This window comes from Melanerpes formicivorus, unplaced genomic scaffold (assembly GCF_026170545.1).
Source record: "Melanerpes formicivorus ecotype bairdi unplaced genomic scaffold, bMelFor1.0.p_v2 SCAF_19, whole genome shotgun sequence".
Lineage (NCBI taxonomy): Eukaryota > Metazoa > Chordata > Aves > Piciformes > Picidae > Melanerpes > Melanerpes formicivorus.
Genome location: NW_027142371.1, coordinates 3,458,342 through 3,464,341, shown reverse-complemented (window position 1 = coordinate 3,464,341; position 6,000 = coordinate 3,458,342). Strand labels below are relative to the sequence as shown.

The following is a 6,000-nucleotide window of genomic DNA, read 5'->3' as shown; positions in this document are numbered from 1 at the left end:
CTGGCATGTAAAAAGTTCTTTTCAGTGAGTCTCCACTCAAATTGAGTAGCAGAAAATTAAATTTGTGCTTTTAAACCCCTGTTGTTCCTTTGCATGTGAAATTTTTACTTTGCCACAAGAGCTCTTTTTTCTAGCTTAAGTAAGTCAACTGAATTTAAAGACAAGTATTCTGAAAAATGGAACTAGAATACTCATATGAATAGCTCTATAGATACAGCAGCAGAACTTTAATTCTCCAGTTACAGATTAGAAGTTTTCCGTAGCAAGGGTATAAGGGTACAGGTTGATGGTAGGGTATGGGTTGACTGGCAGTGGGGGGAACATGAGCCAGCATTCTGCCCAGGTGGCCAAGGCCAGTGGCATCCTGGCCGCTATCAGGAACAGTGTGGCCAGCAGAAGCAGGGAAGCCATTCGGCCCCTGTACTCAGCACTGCTTAGGCCACACCTTGAGTCCTGTGTCCAGTTCTGGGCCCCTCAGTTTAGGAAGATGTTGACTTGTGAAAATGCATCCAGAGAAGGGCAATAAAGCTGGGGAGGGGTTTGGAGTACAGCCCTATGAAGAGAGGCTAAGGGAGCTGGGGTTGCTTAGCCTGGAGAAGAGGAGGCTCAGGGGAGACCTTCTTGCTCTCTCCAACTCCCTGAAGGGAGGTTGTAGACAGGTGGGGGTTGGTCTCTTTTCCCAGGCAACCAGCACCAGAACAAGAGGACACAGTCTCAAGCTGTGCCTGGGGAAGTTTAGGCTGGATGTTAATTACTCTTCACAGAAAGAGAGATTGACCATTGGAATGTGTTGCCCAGGGAGGTGGTAGAGTCACCATCACTGTTGATGTTTAGGAAGAGACTAGATGGGGCACTTAGTATCGTGGTTTAGTTGATTAGATGATATTGGGTGATAGGTTGGACATTGTGAACTCAAAGGTCTTTTCCAACCTGGTTAGTTCTGTATTTCTGTATAAAGGATGGGTATTCACTTGTCACAATGGCTCTTTCTCACCGATTCTCTCTGTAGAGAAGTGTAACTGAGATTTCCAAGCCAGCTTGAACTTTTTTTACCCCCCCCTCTGCATTTACCACCATGCAACATAACCACAATGGAGAAGATGCAGTCTATTTCTGTCTGGTCTTTATAAAATTTGTCTTGTGATTCATAAGAAGTGATTCTCACTTTCCAACCTGCCCCTCTTCCTGAAGGCTTCCTGTTCAGAGTTGATTGATAAGTGAATGCATTCTCCAGATATGCATTATTGCTTTTCTTCCTCCTTTCCTTCCTTATTTCTGAAAAGAAGCAGTGAGGGGGAAGTAATGGCCTGTAAATGAGGCACAAAAGCAGAGATTTATTGAATGATGAGAGCAGACTCAAAGGCCCTTCAGGTAAAAACAGTATCATTAGCATAATATATGACCAAACAGCTCCTGCTCCACCACTGACATTTTTGCACCCATTCCAGAACCAAGGGCAAGACCCTCACCAACCAAGATACCACACAGAGGATCTCAGCCCCAGTAAGGAGGCTTAGCCAGCACCCGTGGATGGTATTGGAGTAGTCATCAGTTCTGGCCCTAACAACCGGGGGGCCACCAGGCCCCCCGGCCTTTGTTGTCACCACCACCATCACCCAGTGTGCACCATGGGCACTCACCAGTGATGAGAGGAGGATCCCTCAGCCCAGATGGGCTCAGCTTAGGGCTTCTGCCTTTCCTGGAAGCGATTAAAAAGGGGAGTGGGTGGGCTGGGCTATGTGGCCACACCTGGGGTGGGAGGAGACTCCAATAAAGCCCAGGTGCTCTGGGATTTGAGGGGAAAAAGGGGCAGGTGAGGGACTTTCAGGGTGTCAAGTAATGATAGGACTAGGAAAAAAAAAATAGAAATGGATAGATTCAGATTGGATGTTAGGAAGAAATTCTTTACCATGAGGGTGGTGAGACACTGGAACAGGTTGCCCAGGGAGGTGGTAGAAGCCTTATTGCTGGCGGTTTTTAAGGCCAGGCTTGATGTGGCTTTGAGCAAGCTGATGTGGTGTGAAGTGTCCCTGCCCATGGCAGTGGGGTTGGAACTTGATGATCCTTAAGTTCCCCTCCAACCCCAACAATTCTATGATTCTAAAACAATTTTGCAGTTTAATCTGGAAGTTAGGAAGAAGTTCTTCATAGAAAGGGTAATTGGCCACTGGAATGTGTTGCCCAGGGAGGTGGTGGAGTCACCATCCCTGGAAGTGTTTAAAATAAGACTGGATCAGGCATTAGTGCCATGGTTTAGTTGATTAGATGGTGTTGGGTGATAGGTTGGACTTGATGGTCTTGAAGGTCTTTTCCAACCTGGTTAATTCTGTGATTCTGTGAAACCATGCACTCACATTTCTCTGAAAGGATCAGCAGACAGAAAAATCTCCAGGTACTCATTGCACTGAAACACACACACACACACACACACACACACACACACACACACACAATCCCCTTTCTAATATAAAAATACAATATTTCTGATACAGAAAGCCAGCTATAAAGAGGTAACTTTTCCCTGTCTCCCTGAGTTGCTGCTTTTGTCAAGCCCCAATTTCAGTGCAGATCTTTGAGTCAAGTTCTGCAGCTAACTACAGTCTAATTCTTTTTTTCTAGCCAGTTGATATGCTGCCTCAAACACCTAGGAAAAGTCTCAGGACCTTGTGTTTGATTGTTTTTATTGTGTTTTTTTTTTTTCACTTGACAGTTAGGAACCAAATTTGCTAATCTGGATTTAGACCAATTTAGGTGAAGTTTACTCTCTTGTTCAGTAATAATTATGAAAAACAAAATTTGCCTTGCCTGATGGCTATATGTGTGTGTGTGTGTGTGTACATAAATATATGTGTGCAATTAGAAAGGATTATTCATGCTTCTCTCTCTATTTGCTATATACTCTTACTTCAGGTAAACGTTTATGGCCCATTAAAATGGAGCAATTCCAGAATTTCCTAAGTGTGATGAGCGGCACCAGGAAGATGTGCACAGCGTGGCCAATTACCCCATGAATAACAATATCCTGAGTGCCATATGCCTTCATTAAAAGGTGAGCTTGGGAATATTCTCAGTTTCTGCTTTCTCTGCGTTTCTCAAGCAGGCTCCAGCCTCATGGTAGTCAGCAGCGGCAAGCAGTGGGGAGCTGCAGGTTTTAATAACAAATTGTGACTAGTTGCTACTGACTGCAAAGCAGCTCCCACTGAAGCACAGAGCCCTTGAGGTTGAGGGAGGGTACACAAGTCTTCAATTTAATAGACCCTCCTTTGAGTGAAATACATCAAAGCATAAGCAGACCCTTTGCTGTGGGAGATATTACCCTCAGCTGAAGCTAGGGATAGAATCATCTCATTTGTTCAAACCTCCCCATTTACAGCAGACAATATCATCATTAAGAGCTGAGAGTGGGAGTTGGGGAAAAGAGGGGGAAAAAAACCCAACAACAACTAAAAAAAGATCACTGCTACTCTTCTAAGAGAGCATTAGAGCTGCTATTTCTGAGAGATGAACTTGTTAGCAGCATGCAGCCTTGAATTCAATGACAGCAGTGCTCTCCAAGACTTCAACAGCACTTTTACAGCCTTTACTGATAATCACACACACTTAGTTATTATGTCAATGCAAATTATCATCATTTATTATTTATACAAGAAGAGATTTTCCAAAGTGCCAAGGACAGCCAAGCACCCAACTCCCTTCAAAAGTCAGTGTGGGAATTAGGTTACTGGATCCATCTACACCTCCAGCACTCAGAAGCAGCTCCGTGCGTCTGATCAGCTTGGCTATTGAATTAGCTGTTTAGATTTATTTCTGTGGGATTTACTTGGATTTTCAGAATCTGGGGCCCAGACAAACAAATTCTCTATGCAGTTCAACTAGGCACTCCAACATATTTTGTTTGCATTAGCTACACTCTGTTGCATTAGTAATGTCTCATCATACCATATTAGTAGTCTGCTTTGCTAATAAGGAGAAGGCGTTCACGCAGCACAAAGTCTACTTGTGTTAGCAGTTGTCTTCCTTTGTATTTCATTATAGGCAGAGGCACCGAGCTCTGAGGGGGTGGAATTTCTTCAATACTTCAGGATAGATTTGTCCAATGGGATAATAGGAAGATATTTTGTTTCACTTCAATTTGAGTGGGGAAAAAACTGTGTTTGAGCAACGTTTCAGGAATTATTAAAACTAACTTTGTATCTCTCCTGACTAGCTCTGGGGCCTCAGGTGATCTGTCCAGTTGCTAATGATCTTATTTATTTACAGCACAATGCTGCCTGAAATACAGTTGTGAATCAGTGCCTGACAGGCTAACACAGAGCAGAAAGATGGCCCTTGGCCAAGAGGTGTCCACAGCCACGAGCAGCACTATCAAGTCAAACATGGTACCCTGAGCTCTCTCAACAATTTGGCCTTTAGAAAAAGGAACACTTGTCTAAACCTGGGCCTTGTGAGCAGGTGTTTACCAATGAGAGAGAAATGGCAACAAATACATTTTGTAAATGACTGTATTTTCTGGAAAGGTTCTTTGGTATTCACCAGCTTGATGCCTCGTAAATTACCAAGACTAGAAATGTATTAAAATGTTTAGAAGGAGTGATTTACCAGCTCTCTAATGGAACACAACTTTTAGGACATGAGACTTCAAATCAAGCTCTGATCTGGCACAGAAGTGAATGTCACTCGACTGACACCAAGTTGGAAGCCTTTAGTACATCCATCTCTGATGAAAGAAATGCAGGTTTTAGTATAGCAATTTTAAAGGAAGCATTATAATATCTGCAGCTGCTTGTCTAAATGTCAGGCTAGGCAATCTTAGCTGGAAAGTACAGTTTTCCTGCAAGACAGCTACTTAAGAATTTCATCATAAACTGTTAGCTCTTTTTGACTTTGCACACAGGTATTCAGTAGAAGCTTTCCCTTCTTTTTCTTTTTCCCCTTCCTTTTCTTTTTTCCCCTTCTTCCTCTCCTCTCCCTTCTTCCTCTCCTCTCCCTTCTTCCTCTCCTCTCCCTTCTTCCTCTCCTCTCCCTTCTTCCTCTCCTCTCCCTTCTTCCTCTCCTCTCCCTTCTTCCTCTCCTCTCCCTTCTTCCTCTCCTCTCCCTTCTTCCTCTCCTCTCCCTTCTTCCTCTCCTCTCCCTTCTTCCTCTCCTCTCCCTTCTTCCTCTCCTCTCCCTTCTTCCTCTCCTCTCCCTTCTTCCTCTCCTCTCCCTTCTTCCTCTCCCCTCCCCTCCTCTCCCTTCTCCCTCTCCTCTCCCTTCTTCCTCTCCTCTCCCCTCCTCTCCCTTCTCCTCTTATTTTTCTTTTTCTCTTCTTCTTAATTTTCTTTTTACTTTTTCTTCTTTTTTTCTTTTTTCCTTCTCTTTCTCTCTCTTTTCTTTTTTCACATGTATGCCAGACAAGAGGTTTTATTTGCTACGAACCATCTCACAAATGTTTGGCATTATGGTCCCACACATGGCCTCTATTCTCTAATATTGACAGCTACTACAGACTCCTTCCCTGAGTTCTCCCACTGGGAAACTCAATGACAGTGGACTCTTGGATAGTTCTCAATACCCAGGTTAATATATTGCACAGAGAGGTTGAAGAAAAGATGCAATCTCCCCCACACTCATTTGTTCCTTCCTAGTCACCTAGACATTGCTACCTGTTTGTGCTGGGTATGTTCTGATTCCTGGGGACACTGAATTTATTCTATCATTGCATTTTCATCCATTTATGAAATTACTTTTACATGGCAGAGTAAAAATAACACAAAGATTACTACCTATCCCCAAATGTGGTTTATGAACTAGATAATTCTCTGACTCTGAAATTAATGAGTGGGAAATCAATAGACTTATCAATGTTAAAACTAGCATCAGCAAAATCAAAACAAAAATCTCCACTGACTTTCAAGGAGTCAGATTTCCCCCCTCCCTCCCCAGAATATTGCATATTGACCTACTCAAGCCACGTAGCATCAGACATGCAACAACTCTTTGGATATTGATGTCTGTTGGACA

The 6,000-nt window shown here is 43.4% G+C and overlaps 1 long non-coding RNA gene across 1 annotated transcript in view; it reads right to left on the bottom strand.

The window, feature by feature from the left end:
* Positions 1 to 283: 283 nt before the first annotated feature.
* Positions 284 to 6,000, bottom strand: part of LOC137446837 (uncharacterized) — a 69,207-nt gene continuing 63,490 nt past the window's right edge. Inside the window, exon 11 of the long non-coding RNA XR_010988732.1 lies at positions 284 to 1,307. This is a non-coding gene — a long non-coding RNA (uncharacterized lncRNA). The remainder of the gene's footprint in view (positions 1,308 to 6,000) is intronic.